Source organism: Acipenser ruthenus, chromosome 40, assembly GCF_902713425.1.
Source record: "Acipenser ruthenus chromosome 40, fAciRut3.2 maternal haplotype, whole genome shotgun sequence".
In the NCBI taxonomy this organism is placed as follows: Eukaryota; Metazoa; Chordata; class Actinopteri; order Acipenseriformes; family Acipenseridae; genus Acipenser; species Acipenser ruthenus.
Window position 1 is genome coordinate 1,405,026 of NC_081228.1, and position 15,324 is coordinate 1,420,349.

Sequence of the window (15,324 nt, forward strand, 5' to 3'; positions counted from 1 at the left end):
GATTAGATGTTAATAGTTGTGGCATTATAATCTTGATTTATTTGTTATCAGTTTTTTTCATTTAACTGTTTGTATGCCCCTCAGCTGTGTACACCTCACATCATTTTAAAGCTGGGCACCATTAAAGGTCGGTCTTTTAAAACGAATATTTCTGTTGTGATTATAAAATGTTTTGGGTGGTCTGTAGAAATGACAAATACAGACAATGAAAGCAAACACAAATAATAATAACTATAATATTAACTATAATAATATATGTATTTTTAAAAAACAACGTAATTAAGACTAGGGTTAGAAAAAAATCTCCTTAGTGGAAAAAGCAGCAAAAATATCATTTGTACAGATTGATTGTACTGTATCTCTTTCATCTGCTCATGATAAACTACTTGGCAAGGAAATAGACTGTTGGCTCTTTAGAGAAACACAATATGCATCTTTTAGGAGAGGAGAATGGCAAACGGGTGCCAACATTGGATTTATAATTTATATAGCAGTTTTTTTTTTAAAGACGGTTACATTAGGAGTTATTGTCAAGGATGGTACGAGCACTTTCAAGTCCCATAAATAACCTGAATGTGCTGCATCCATGATTTCAAATTACAATATCCAAAGTGATTTTCTAAACTATTTTTCTAGTTTTACAGTATCACTTTAGAACACAGGGCATGAGTGCAATGTTGTTACATTTTAATGACTAGATGATTAACCATTGGTTACCATGTAAGAGCGTGTGTAACTACATTCACATTGCCTCATGAACAACATCTTCTTACCTCCTGTAATTTAATAGTAGCCGCTGGCACAGGCTATGAAATTACACACCTATTCCACAAGAAGTTGCTGTGTAAGTACAGGAACTGCTTGTAGTTACACAGTTATTACCATGGTATTACCTGACTATGCACGTTATGCTGCCAATTTTACCTTTAGATGACTGCACCACAAGATGTAATCTGGGACTGTTTTAATTACCTTTTTGTGAGAAAAAAATTACAATGGAAAAAATAATTAACTATGCCTTGATTTTATTATGTATCAAAAATGTTCCTTTTATGTTACTAGCAATACAGGAATGTATTTTAAAAAAGTCTGACAACACAAAAAAAAGTTTTACAGAAAGTATTTACAAGCATTTGAAATATTAATTAGAATTGATCTGGAGATATTTTTTTTTAATTAATAATGTATTAGTTCTCTTTTATACAGAAGTACACAGTGTACTTATTCAGAAAACAAACAGTGATTTTTGAATGTATTATTTTACTGTGACATGGGTTTGTTAGTCAAGAAACTTTTAAAAACATGGTTCAAATATTTAGCAAAATGTTATTAAAGGTATTAATAATGAAGAAAAATAATCTCTACAAGCCGGTCAAACAGGTCACAGTAATGAAAACGCTTAATAGAGCTCTCTCTATACATGAAGAATGAAGACTGTGCTCACAAAAAGAGAAGACAGAACAGGGGGTCAAAATCCACACCATTAACTTCTTATTCATTATGTAATTCCCCTTCCTGAGTGCAGGTAGAAACAGGTATGTTTAGAGCTGGAAGCAATTACTTTTAATTGTGGGCTTAACGACATGCACCCAGCATTAATTGATTAACACATGAGCACTCGACAATGTAACCATCTATCTCACCCCCTCCAGAGTCATACACATGGTCCATGCTTCAGGTGCTGGTGGTGAGGATCCCTGAGTGGTGTGCAGGGCGAGTCAGGTTCTGGTAGTGCCACGCTGTAGATCTTTGTTCACATGCAGAATGTCGTATAGAACCGTTTCATCTCACTGCGTTACAGCGCCCTCTTCTGGCTTGACAACCATTACGTTTGAGGGGTACTCTTGCCCCCCGACAGGGGGGGGGGGGGGATTAACATCTCTTGTCAACTCCTGGCTGTAAAGAGGTAATTGGTTTATTGGCTTGGGATTGGAAGACATCCACTTTCTCCTGAGCTGTCAAGAGGAGTTACTGTGATGAAGGAGCATAATGGGAGACTCTAAAACAATACAATGTGGTGTCAGCACTGTGTGTATTACTGTGGATTGCCACCAGTGTACTTTACAGGCTTAAGGCTTCCAGTATAGTGATTTAAAAGGCGAATGTGCAAAGCTACAAGAATTGCAATAATGCCTGTAAGACAGTCAGAAAAATTCTCTTATGATGGGGAACTCATGTTTTTAATCCACACATTGGAACACAAGATCCATTAAAATGAGAAGACTGGGTCAGTAGAGGCACGCAGCATACTTTTTTGTGATTCTCCAAAGAAGAGACCTTTGTGGTCAGCTAATATATTCAGCTCACCCATTAGGCACCAGCCTTTGTTGTATAACCTTCCCTCAAGATTAATTCAAAATTTATTAAAATAAAATGAAGCTATCAGACTCTTATTCCTATTGCTTGGACCTTTAGACTCATTGTTTTGTACTGCAGCAAGCAGGTTTGAATACATCATTAGGCTAATTAGAATTATACACACAGTGAGGAACAGGCAAGCACTCATCTATTCATTTCTTGCACCCCAGTGCCCATATACAGAGCATTTCCACATGCACATTGGAGAATTACAGAAAATACATTCATGCAGCTTTGGGTAACCATGTGCAAACACCAGCTCCCACCTTCAGTTAAACACTATTGCCATACAAATCACAAGAGTAAGAATATTTTGGCATATATTGTTTAATTAGAGCTTTGTGGAAGTACATTGATTTTTGTCACTCTTCGGGCCTGTGATCTGCAATGGCTCGAAAGAGGTTTTAACCATAAAATCAATTTTCTTCCCTTCCGTTTGAGAAATAGTACATCTTGGTACAACATGCAGATCTGAACCACAGCCTCCAGAGGTAACCCCCTAGCCTATGAATCCACTATGCAACCCGGTCCCTGGCTTCCCTTTCTACAATAATACAGTGCAGCATTTCTCAGTGCCACTGTGGTGTGTTAGCTCAAGCAAATAAAGTTAGTCTTGGGAAGAGTGCTGAGGCTGCTAGCTAATACACACTGTCAGCTTGCAAAGACGTACCACTGCTGAGGGGTTCCCAGCACAGCATGCCCACTGGATAATCATCAGTTATCTTCCATTGCTGCTGCCAATGACACTAATGATGTTACATTTCAGATGATGTCTGGTTTAATTTCTCACCCGTTGCACGTATACGTGCGTGCTGTTTGAGCGTTTAATAACAGTGTAACTAATGTATTTTTGAAATGATTTTCTTATTTTAGTATTATAAAGCGTTTCTCATGACTCATTTATACAGTTTACAGTACAATATTGACGTGTGGAGGTAGGGATGGGGGGTGTATAAAAGTGTACTTCTTTATTAATCTTTTTCTTTTAAAAAGTCTATAAGAGACCCTTGAGATGAAACGTCTCATGAAACGTTTCATCCCAGACGACTACATCCAGGTTTAAATTCTCATTTACCCATATTTATGAAATATGCATTGCCCTATCTGAGCAGAGGACTGCCTGCTCCAGAGACCTGAGCCACTATTAGCACGCTGCTCTCACTTTCACCTGTAAAATGCTGCAGGTTCTGATCATTTTCTCATTATCTACAGGAGAGATTCACATATTAAACGCAGACTCCTGCCCAGGGTTTGTGTTCACAAGTGAAATCCACAGCTCATGCATTTGGACGTCATTCAAATAGTTTTTTTTCGGGTTTTTTTTGCTCCAGGAGAGGATCTCCAAACTAATTCTGTTTCTACCCACGAGGCCCATAATTCCCATACGAAGAGATTTATCAGGTGTCTCAGAGACATGCTTAGGCTGCCCAAAGCAACTAACCTTATTTCGCAGGCTTTATGAGCATAATCATAGCTTGGAGCTAATGGCAACTTGGCAACATGCAGTTTATTTCAGTCTCTCACATTACAATATAAAATTGTACACTTCACAGGTTTACTTTAATAGCTTTACTGGCCTTAACCTTGCAGATTATCATTCCATGGGTGATGTATAACTTAACTGGCCACCTCCTCATTTTGAATGATTGTGAAGATGATGGGAGTTCTTACCTCTGTGAATCGGATGCCATCGTGGGCAGCTGGCATGGCACTGATTTCAGAAACCTTAATGCAGTTTAAAGGTGATACATACATTAATTACAATTCGTTGTAGAGATATTTTCTGGCAGCTTGTTGAACAATCATAACCATCATTTTAAAATCAATTTCAGATTGCTCTTCTGGATAATATTTACTCTGAAAAACAGTATGATCTGTGGCCAGTAGCTATATAAAATATCCCTCCTAATATTTGTACGCTGAAAGCAATTAAAAATCAGCAAAGGGCTTTTGTCTGTCTGCCTTGACTTCAGTGTTAGATAGTATCTCAACAGACCACAGGTTCAGTCTCTCAGTTGATTTTAATGTTCAACCATCTGTTTTCATTTGGAAAGACTAACTCAGCCAGATGTCAGTGCTGACAGATGAAGTAAGAGTCCTTAACATTGTAAAAAAAAAACTGGAGATGTTGTGCATTTCTCAAACACTGGGTACAACTAGCGAAGTCTTTCCATAATAAAACTGTAAGGGTCTTTAAATGATTTAGTGTCGATAATGTTGTCTACAAACTGCAAAAGTGTACAAGGGGCTGGTTTATTTTGTATTGTTTTTGTTTTTGTATGTGTTTGTAGTGTGACTACAGAAACACAAGAACACTCAGTGCAATCATTAGCTGTCAGACCAGCTGTCTCAATGTTCCTCTCGCACACAGTCATCCATTTTAAAATGCTACATTAATTTCATGTAAAATAACCTTAGAAATAAACGTATCATTCAATGACCTTGTCTGAAATGTTTTGTTTAAAATCATCAAAAATGGAATGCGTTAAATGAATTAATACATGTTTATAACAAACCGAGGACACTCAGCTGTACACATGAGGTATAGTTGTACATCAATATTTACTTAAAAAAAATAAAAATGCTCATTTGAGACCTAAATAGCGATTTGGAAGTTCACGTCAGGTAAGATTTGTGAAATGATTTTGATAGCTGAAACCACTTCTATAGAGGGAGAGGATCTTCATTAATGAGTTGGAGCTTGTGGGGCCCGTTTCTACTATCTGTAACACTTTACATTAAGTGTGTCATTACAATGTTATTATGCATAGTTACAATGTACTTAACATGTACATCGTGTTGCGCCATATATGTAAGTACACAATTATATCAGAAAAGGATAAGGGTAAGGATTAGGGAGCCGTGGATAGGGTATGGGTTAAAAAGCAGTCCAGGTCTGATACACCAATCTAAAAGTGAATCCAGGTATCCAGGGTGTTAGTGGAATGGCAAGGGGCAGAGTGCTTACTGTAGAGGAGATTCAGGCTTGACGTTATTACTCTGTGTGGTAACTACATGAGCTCCGGCTAGCCTTTACCGGATGCTGCGTTATTGAATACAAAATAGAATTGTGTTGCTTCTCGTTGTCTTGTTATATATTTAACATCCTTATTGAGAAAGACTGCTTTACTCCCGCTGCTCCAGGCATGGGAGTCTGAAGAGGCTTCCGTCCTGGTGGAATAAATAAAGCTATTTTAAAACGCACAGATGTTTTTTTTTATTAACACCATCGCCTCTATATACCCATTAGAATGCAGTCTAATGTACCAAGTCCATTTAGTATATCAAGCACATACAACTTACTTACAAAAAGACTGCCATGGAAAAACAAAGACAGATTCTTTTTTTTTTTACTTGGGCACTCAAATGCTACTGCTGGTTTGCATGTAAACTGAATCCCCACAGAGTTTTATGGTGATAGTTTTACTTTGTTATCTGATTAGTCTGTGACCTGTTGAAAATTAGCAAGGCAGCGTCCCATGTGCCTAATCTCACAAACTGCCACTGAATAAACAGGCATGAAAGCAGACTGTGATAGAGATCACAGACTGCATACATTGCTGGGTGTTCATAGGAACAGTTTTAAAAGCCATGCCTCATTGGGCTGTATGAAAAGAACCTGAGGCATAGTCCCACCCTCAGCTACATTAAGAAACAGGCATGTATCTCTCTAGAGCAATTAAAGCATTTCTCTATACCACGTGTGTTTAAAGACCAAACGTTTATGACCTATTACCAGTGTTTATGGCATTTGCATTTCCTTTAAGGAACAACAAGGGGAAATCATAATGGGTTATGTTTTATAAGGTGAATTTGCTCAGACAAGCCTATTTAAGAGAATGTGCACCTTTTTAATTGTTATCAAGCGAGACACAATGAATTCTAAGATCCCATCTGCAATGTACAGGATTTAATTAAAATCCGTTTTAATTACCGTTGGTGTTGTTTGTGCTAAAAATGGCAGCAGCATAAAGGGAAAGTTGATGATTCACCCAGTTCTGGAGTTGCGGATGCCATAGCAATTTTTTTTGTTGGCTGTTGTATTGTACTGATACATACACACCTGTTTCCTTACATCATTGGTGAACATATTTGGGCCGTTTTTCAGTTAATTTACTGATAACTATTGTACTTACTGTTTATTTATTCTTAACTATCTAACAGTCACTTTGGATCTGCCAATATCTGCCAATATTTATAACTGGCATCGTCTAATGTTTTTTGATTGTATTTATTTACTTGCTGTGCACTGCTTGCTCAGCTGTTATGCAAAGGGGAGGTGTTCCTTTAACAGAAACGCTCTGGTAAATCCATGCTCTTAAATAATTAGCATCCAATCTTCTTGTTTCTTGTGATCCCAGCAATTGAAATATAATTCAGCCTGGGAATCAGTGTGCATTCAGGATGCTTTGCACCTCATTGTTCTGAAGTGTTGAATAATTTGTATTTTTGTTGGGAGTGTGGAATTGATCTGAATGAAGAAATCGAAAGAAAGTTGTCACTTTCAAGATAACAAAATGCATCATGTTGTTTGTCCAACGTATTTCTTTTAGCATCCACAGCAATGATTCATCTAAACAACCTACATTTCGAACTCTTGGGAACTGACATTTGAGAGACATTTAAGGGTAAATGACCAATGCACACAAAAGGGAAAGTGCTTAACTGTTTCTTTGTTAAGTCAGGGATTAAAAGTCTGTAGGCTCCTGCATTTGCTCTCAGATAGCCAGTTTGTTAATATTTCATGATCAGTGCCAGTCGTGGCTATTTTCCAATACAGTTACTTTCATCTGAGATTAATCTTTGAAGTCTGTGCCAATACAGTCTTGAAGACATTTTCATTCTAACAAACACTGATGCGTGTTGACATTTACTTTCATTGTCTAACAAACCAATCTGGAGCGCCTGATCACTTTCCTGGTCTCTAAAATATTCAGTTTTGTACCATCTGATAAGTACACTGAAATGCACATGTGTAACAAACCACCAAATTACAACTTTATTACTCCTCTGTACTGGATTTTCATAAGTGGGATTTAGATGTACTTTTATAACACACAGCTTTGGTATATCATTACCCCAATCCCAATCTAAAGAGCATTTTTAAAGGGAAGAGAAGATGTTAGCAAACAATTAGATTCTGTATGGAAGGCTAGTCTGATGCTGTTTGCAAATACAGAAACACACAAAAATATTTTCATGGCAGTCTGCTTGACATTGACAATCTCCGCTGGGAAATCAAGAGCAATACCCACACATGAGAATATAAGCACAGCCCTTAAATTAGAATGGCACAAGTTTGTGAAGTCTGCCGGGGATGTGGTTTACTCTAGGTACAGGACTGAACTGTGTACAGATGTCTCAAGCAGCAGGTAGCATCTGATTTTTCAAGACAGAGAGGTCACTGATCTGTTTCCCCAAAGACAAACATCTGCTGCAGCATGTGCTTTATTAAGCTGAGCCCAGCCTGACCCACCTGCTGTATAGGACAGCGGATCTGTCATTGCATACTGTGCACACAGAATGCATCTACAAGGTCAGGACAGTGCAGGCTTCCCGGTCCACAGGGAGCTCTACGGGCTAGGCAGGCAAAATCAACAGGAACTGTTTCTCCTAACTGTGCTGCAGCAGACCATACTGGACAAGCATTCTGTGAGTTCAAAGCTGACACCTCCAGGGCTGGTCTTTGTCCTACAGGAGCGGTTAGCTTGTGGGTGTAAAGAGACAATTGTCTTGGTCATGGGATGCTGTATCTCAGAAAGGCTGACCAAAATGCTGAGATAAAATAGGTCAGATTGTTGTATTTTTTCCTGTCAAAATAGGGCCTCTGGTCTCCCAAAGACTGTAGTAACTGTCAATGAACACTATGGGAGGGATGTGCTATTGGGAGACAGGTAAAAGATGCACATGTTCTTTCAAAGGAACCTTCAAAACATAGCAATGTATTTACCTGCTTAGCACTTCATAAATATTCCTACGTTTTCAAATTAGTGGATAATCCAGTTGCGCTCATCAAAGAGGCTTTTAAGTGTTATCAAAGTGATGGAGAAATGTAGTTAAGACTGGTTTCCATAGACAACGGGTCCTTTTCAAATGCATTGGCGGTAGTTCCCATGTTTTTGTTTTACATGAGTATAACATCCTCCTGTATTAACTCTACTTTAATTACACATTTCATGTACACTACCCTAACGGTGTAGTACTTGGCATAATGTAACATAATGTGTAAAATAAAACTCTTGCTGTTTCTTTCATCTCTACTTTATCGTGACCCACACAAACACACATTTTGATTGATCTATTTTGAAGAGCACCAGTATTCTTCTTAGTGACACTGTCTGTATGCCACCTTGAGCTTTGATTGTGTCATGCATATTTAAATGCAAAGTAGGCCCTGGTACAACATGGTATCGTTACACAAATTTGTCACTTCCAGATTTTTTATTTGGTATCTGTCTTTCTTGCTGAACACATTTAAATAATCTAATGATGTTACAAACATGTGGATTTTTTTTTTGGTAAAATAGCCTAATTATGGTCTGATTAACGATTGTATGTACACTAAATAAAAATATCATAGAAATCAAATCTCATGTTACCTTTATTATAAGTTATGCAGAGATTGAGTCTGCTGTAATTTGCATCAAATTCCTTTTTAGTGAGTGTGTTCAAATTCCTTATCTTCCCTTTCAAAAGTCCTGCTGTAATTTCCACTGATTGGCTTCCTCATCAGCCCGTGAAGCAGCAGGTTTGTGACACTACAGATGTTTCCTCTCTGTAGAAAGCAGACAGTAAGTGCACACTGCATGATACATGCCCCATTAAGCTGTGCTTTAGTATATGACCTGTACAGTATGTTTGCCCCCAAGTTTGTACAGCATTCTTAACTGTGTGTAGGTGAATATATCCCTGTAGCCTGCACATTTGTAAGGGGAATTAGCTCAGCTGCTTATTAATTCCACCGATTCCCAATGCATTATACCTAATATGAATCGCATTACGGGATACGGAAATTGAATTGTGGCAAATCAATATATGCACTTGTACAATGTACTTAACATGTACATCTTTTTGCATGATATATGCAAGTACACAATTGTATCAGAAAAGGGTTAGGGTTATATTGTGCAAAAACAATGTACACATTAAGTACATTGTATTTATGTATAATAACATTGTAAGTGCACATGTATTTACCAAGTGACCACTATGCCAATACACAGTAATTAGAGACACAATGTAAAGTGTTACCAGCATCTTTTTTAACTATAATGCATCTCAAACAGATCAGCCTGTGATCAGATTTCTGAGGCTCTGTGGTCCGACCCAAACAGGGCCTGTTCAGACCGTCCGGTGTGGGTCAGCATCCAAGCTGTGGATAAGATGAAGCCGAGTACATACGTTTTCAGGCAAGCCAGCAAACCGTGCAATAGAAGCACATGACCTAGAGGTGAATGGACACATGTTTAAGTACCTTGGTAGCAGCATGCAGCATGATACTCAGAGGAGATCTTGATCCTGGATTGAGACCAAGTCATCTTGGTTCTTCTGTCTCTACCCCAAACCCAATTGGGCCCTGCCAATTCAGTGATGCCACCAGGGTTACACAATGGTGTGAGAATCTTAATCTGTAGATCCACTGGAGCGAACATGACGGATGACAGACAATGCTGCTCCCACCTCTGGGCACTGCACTGCACAATCCTTCACATCCCAAGAACTGCGAGCACAGAAGAAACTGAGAAAGCATTTAAATCAGATTGATAAATGCACTGATAGCCAACCGAAAGGGTAACTGGAAATCAGGAAACGAGAACACATTTCACAATGTCAGGACATATTTGCGCTCCACTTCTAAGTGAGTTCAACTTTAAGATCACATCATCACAGGCAATGTACACGGAGCTGGTATTTGATTCTGTGCAATGTACAGCAGTTTCATCTGTGAATCCACACGGCACCACATTTACACTTGCTTCTGATTAATATAACAGTGGCTACCAGGAATATAAGATCAAAAGGCTAACTATTCTTTAAAGGAAAAGCATGTGTGCTGGTTATTAAATTTGCCCTGAATTTTAACCACATGAGTTAATTTCATCATCATTGATACTTAACAGGCTGCATTAACATTTAATGATTCAGTTATGCATATTCAGTGTATTCTTATTAAAGATTGATAGAGGATGAGAACGTATCACAAGTTACATAAATTGAGGTGAATGTTATAAAAGTTGCAGTAGCTCCCTAATTATAATGATGCTTACTTGTCTTCAGCCCTTACCCAGTGACACGGAGGTATGTGATACAATTTAAATGCCTTTGGAGTCATAGATCAGAGATAGTATCCCTACGAAGGTTTAAACTATTTACATGTCAAGTACATTGCAAATAGTCATAATCACATTGCAGTTATGTGTAAGTGCACATGCATGTACAATGTAACTACCATGCAAATGCACGAAGAGAATTCGAGCATGTTTCTGATATAAACGATTCCTTTCAGTACAACGTGCCGTTGTGTTTGTATAACTGAATGTATGCTTGAAGGCGCCATCAATATTCAATGTTCATATTTTTTTTTCATTTTTTACACGGGTAACACAGGTGTTATTTAATTTTTGTTTTCTTTATTATTACTGGTAGTATTGTGATGATTCTTAGTTTTTGCAGTGTAAAAAGCTATTATTTAGATCATTGATATATAAAATCAGCAATTACCAGACTATCAAAAAGTAATTTCAAAGATCACGACTGAAATCTACATTTTGATTATCACAAATAAATGCCATGAACCCATTTTAGCCCTATGTCGCCATCTCTAGGATTGCAGTATTTTACGGAATTAAACACGTCAGTTATGTGTTTTTATAAATAGAGAAGCAAAGCCACTGTCATAAATACCAAACCCCAAAACTGACTTCTCTGGGTGTAAGAGCACCCGAATGTGTAGCAGGCGCTCAGAAGCGACAGCAATATATGCCCTAGTTGATGTTGATGCGGTAACCCCGCCTCTTTCTTCCACCTGCAGTTTGTGCTGGAGCCACAGTCGCTGTCCCTCACTCGGTGCTGAAACTGCTGAGAACGGGGGATCGTGCATTAGTGCAGCGAGGTAATCTAATGTTGCTCAGACTTCAAACTTGAAAAAGGCCAGTCGTTAGACTCAAATACTCCAGTGCACAGGTCTGATTTCAGTTGTTCCCCGCTAACTAAAGTTTTAAAAACTGAAACTAGCAACAGTGTCGGACAGAAAGACTGACCCTGCTACATACCGTGGATATTAAAAGAGAGACTCCATATTAAAAAGAGCAAAGTAAAATAATAAAATAATAAAAAGTTATAGTTCAGGTGCAGCGGGAAAGAGCATTCTGCATAGTCTTTGATGTTTGGTGAATGATATTGCAAAATAAAATGCTGCCACCGTACTTGGACTAACATCGTGTTTGTCCCATTGCTTGTAGGCAGTTCCGCTGTTTGCTACAATTACGGGAGAAAAAAAAAACACAAACAAAAACATTAAGTTTAGTCTTCATACGATCATTAAGGAAGCCGTGTTTTTACGATGGCATTCTAGAACTCATTTAAATAAAGACAATGGGATACGCTTAAGAGGCGACATGAAGAAATGTTATTCTGGATAGCTGTGGATTAACTGGAAGAAAGAAAACTTGGACAGGGGGGACTCTTTTTGCTTGTGGAAATCTTATGGCCTGAAGGTAAGACACTGCAACTTTTGAAAATAATAAAAATAACGATACAGAAGGTTTGTCTTTTGCAAAACTGCACTATGCTGCACTATGCACTATGCATTATTGAATGTGATCAGTCGCGTCCTATACTGCTGTCTACATTTGTTCTTGAAACTGGTGTGTGTTTCACTGCGCACCACAAATGCGTGTTAAAAATAAGAGCAAAGCAAGACTTCAGTTTGTATTAAAGGATGTCATTGAGCATTAGTGGAGTTAGATATAACACACGCTGTGTGTTCTTAAAAGGCATTATAAGTTATTTGTTTTTACAGTTTATCGTCTGTTAATATTTTGTGATCAAATACTTTTTTTTATTTAATGGACCTTATGTGAGTGTATCTGCTCACGTTATTTGTGAATGATTTATGCCATATGTTTTCTTTTTAATACACATTAAGAAACGCTTGACATAATGTCTTCTCTCTTATCAAGAGTATGCATTCAATAGTACGAAGTGCCGAAACAACATCGTTAAATACCGTCTTGCACGTAGTCAAACAGCACATGTTGCATCATGCATCTCCGTCTGGAAACGGGGCAGTCAACGTAATCACATACACCAGATGGAATCATTCATTTGGATAAATTACAGTTTACATATCAGTATTTGTATATTTTGGGTAATTAAACAACATGCTGTGTTTTTCTCTTTGTCTGCATTATATTGAATGCACTAAATACACTTGACTGAATGTTTGCAATATGTATAGTTTTGAAGATGACCTACTACTACTATTAGTATTACTATTACTTGCATCGCTGTATAGAAAACAACAAAGTGTTATAAGGGAGAGACATTAAAACAAACAAAAAAAACAACTTGTACTCTTTAGGTAGATGACAACGCCCACGTATGTTAAATATACAGTTAGAATCGGTGTCAGCTAGGTTGCTCTTATCAACTCAAAGTAAGATCGCGATTGGTTTTTAGGTTTTGCAATTGCTTTCCAACTGGGATCAAAACTTTTCTAAGAACCTGTATTGAAACTGACGAGTTTATTTTTCTCCACTTTGTCCTTGCTATTGTGAATGTACCCACTAATACATTTTCATCCCATCGCCTTCCCTGCCTTATATGTTCTGCTTGCAGTAATTAGACTTGGCTGCATTATAGACGCTAGCTTATTATATGCCATTTAATTCAGTACCACCTATAATGTGCTTTTGTTGCATTATTTATATCAGACAATAGACAATTCATCAATATATATTTTTTTCCTTTTTACATGAAAGACTTTCACGTACCGGTAAGTATTATAAGAGATTGAGTTTGTGCAATGGGATTTAACCACTTTGGACTCGGTGACAGCCCCGGTGCGTGCAAGTTTAATTCGAGCGATTAACCAACCAGCGGTTAATAGCTTCTTACCAAGCAGGTAGAAAAATCTTTGAATGCCTGTCCCTGCATCATTCTCAATCCCAAACCTCTGTCCTCCCAAGGAGCTGGTTCACAGTCATAGAATCCACTTTATATACTGCGCATTCTATATAAACAGCACTTCTCTATGGCATTTAGAGCTAGACTTCATATCACCGTGATTCTTAGAAGCCTCGCGTTATGGCCCCAGAGATGAGATAGTGTTTTTTATTTACAGATAGCTTGTGCCCCTAAGCACGTCTATCGCGTAATTAAGATTTAAAATGACTTTAAGGCGAAATATGGTTGCATCAATCTTATACGGTATGGCTAGTGGCAAGTTAGGTGTGATAATGCATTCTGTGCAGTTTTGTTATTTATCTATCTAATCTTATCAGATACAAGCCATTTTAAATCCAATGGTTTGACCCAAATGTTAGACTTTAGTTAAGCCTAGTGACTACATATGTATGTGTTCAAACTAGATCATTGTTTTTCAAATACAGTAATTGAAAAACAGCAATTGTTTGATGAAGCCAGTTGTTTTTATGTGCATTTGGTTTACATAAAGTTTGTATGAAATGCACACTTTCAGTAATGGAACATGCACCCATAAGCTTCCTTTCCTTGAAACTGTATTTAAAACCATATGGGATCGTGCGCCTTTAATCAAAGTCAAATGAGGGTACGTAGAGCCCGAGTACAGCTGGGAAATTAAGCTTATTCCCTTTCACATACAGGCAACAAAACAAGGACAGCCATGATCTTATCTTGCGCATTTTAACAGAGGGTCGGGGTGCCTCTCTTGCATTTAGTGATATCTTTTTTATATATTATTAGGCTCTGCACTTCTGCATGATTGATAAGTCTTTTATTCAGCTCAACCCAATATATGACTGAATATTCATAATGTATTTTTGCTGCCCACAATTTATCACACCAGTGTTTAAATATTATCATCTAAATGCATTCAATACAGTGAAATACTGCTTGTTAAATAATTATAGCCCCTCCCCCATATGACCAGTTTAAAAATGTAGTGATGAAAAATATTGCATTAATCTTTCCATTCTTTCTTTACATCAACTCTGACCTTGCAATGCCCCCTTTTTCCAAATCAGAGCATACATCACTGTCTAAAACTATTTAAAGCCATAACATATAGTGAATGATGCTTTGCAGTTTTAAGGTTGTGTGCATTCATCTGTAAAGCAGTCTTTCACACAGCAGTAAAGCCAACAAAAAAAAGAAGCACATTCTCTTAACATCCATTTCACATTACTTCAGAGTGAACAACTACAGCTACACTAAATGCATGGGTGCCTGCATTATTTATGCATTGCATGTATTTGATATGTAGCCCACACTCAGGTAAATCATTCTCAGTTACAGGTGCTGTACTGTATTGCAGAAATGACCTTTGGAAAACAGGAGCATGAATGGACCGTCCTTTATAGTGACGGTGAAGCAATATGAAGCAGGACTAGATTGAAGTGGGTTACTTCATTGAAGGGATCTTCAAAGAAATCCTGTGCTGCTGGGATGCTGGGAATGGAGCTCTGTTTCCTCAATTTCCAGTATGGTTTTTGGAAACTCTGCTATAAGAGGTGCCGCTCTTTATACTGGTGTCCTGGCTAATCCCAGAATAATGCTTCCACTTGCTGCCAGTGACAAAAACACTTCTATTTATCACAGTTGAAGGATACAATCCTCCCCTTCCCCTCCCTCTCCCCTGTTCCTCATGTTACCACTGAAAGCAAGAATCCCTTTTCCTGGTTAAATGAAGTCTCTGATTGATTTCCTAACCAGAGAATGTAAACCAGCATGTCTGTGTCTGATTATTAAGTAGCTCATATGAAT

General features: G+C 37.9%; 1 protein-coding gene across 1 annotated transcript in view; it reads left to right on the forward strand.

Annotated features, from left to right (window-relative positions):
- Positions 1 to 11,436: 11,436 nt before the first annotated feature.
- LOC117397142 (D(2) dopamine receptor A-like) overlaps positions 11,437 to 15,324 on the forward strand; it is a 38,395-nt gene continuing 34,507 nt past the window's right edge. Inside the window, exon 1 of the mRNA XM_059010223.1 lies at positions 11,437 to 12,074. The gene's annotated coding sequence lies outside the window, so the exon portion shown is untranslated. The remainder of the gene's footprint in view (positions 12,075 to 15,324) is intronic.